Raw genomic sequence first — 1,164 nt, 5'->3', positions numbered from 1 at the left:
AGAAATTAATTTCTCACAATTTTTACAAATGAGACATCAAACTACTTCCCTCGCTAATCTCGCAGTTTTCACAGTCGTTAAAGCAAAATAAATTCCACAAAACCTCACAGAATTATAACACATTTCTGTGAAACAATGTTTTTCTGCTCACACAGTTGTAGTTTTTACCAGCTGAGCTAACTGACCGGACTACTGCAAAGAACCGACCTTGGTCTAACATTCGGGGCAATAAACCAGCGCCTCTTTCAGAAAGGGTTAATCTCCCGTTTTGTGAATGATTTCTTAACAAGTAGAAAGTGCAGGATTGGCCGCTGCAGACCCCGGAAAATCCCCAGTGGGTTGAGGGTCTGGAGATGCTACTAGCGCTGAAAGGGCTGAGGGATTCACTGTCCTACCGAACAGCAAAACAGAACTGAGGCACTGACTTACAGTTCCCACGTCATCATGTACAGGATGTGCAGCTGCAAACACGTACTAGTTCTTGCTATGGAGCCAGAGCTCGAAGTACTGGAGTAATTCACGATTCTTTTCAGAAGTGGCTGCACATACGTTCACCCGGTGTGTCAGCTGCCGGTGCAGCCCTGCAGGAGGAGATCCAGAACATAAACCTGTGGGTGGAAATGCGTCCGAGTCGCTCCGGCCTCTCCGTGATATTCATTCCTCGTGGTTTCCTTAGTTCTGTATCCTTGTGAGTCAATGTCAGTCGTGAGACAGACTAAATGATTTACTATCAAAGTGAAACTCACACAGTAATAATGAAATTATATTATTGCACAAAAATATATACTGCGTTGGCCGGGAATCGAACCCGGGTCAACTGCTTGGAAGGCAGCTATGCTCACCACTATACCACCAACGCTTGCTACTATTGTAGGAGCTGCTTTCCCTCTGAGAAATAACACAAGCCCGCCGATATCTTCACAGAAGAGTTATTCTGCAGCTAAGGCGAGCATTCCCGCACAGACTTTTCACTCCACTCACCCGTCTAAGAGCCCCCAGATAGTCCAGTTTTAACAGCCCCTCCGCGGGACTGAGCACCAATAACTGAAGCCATCAATTCTACTCAGACAGAAACCAGCAGCATCACCCAAACTCCGCAATTTAATCGTATGCTGACTTCCCTCCGGTCCTAGCAGTAGGTTAGCCTTAGTATTATGGGCGCCA

General features: G+C 46.4%; 1 non-coding gene across 1 annotated transcript; it reads right to left on the bottom strand.

Moving 5' to 3' along the window:
- Positions 1 to 787: 787 nt before the first annotated feature.
- On the bottom strand, positions 788 to 859 carry TRNAG-UCC (transfer RNA glycine (anticodon UCC)). The gene has a single exon. It is a non-coding gene; the product is annotated as a tRNA-Gly (tRNA).
- Positions 860 to 1,164: the final 305 nt, after the last annotated feature.

This window comes from Pleurodeles waltl, chromosome 12 (genome assembly GCF_031143425.1).
Source record: "Pleurodeles waltl isolate 20211129_DDA chromosome 12, aPleWal1.hap1.20221129, whole genome shotgun sequence".
Taxonomy (NCBI): Eukaryota; Metazoa; Chordata; class Amphibia; order Caudata; family Salamandridae; genus Pleurodeles; species Pleurodeles waltl.
The sequence above is the reverse complement of the archived record's forward strand: the minus strand, read 5'-3'. Positions and strand labels throughout refer to the sequence as shown.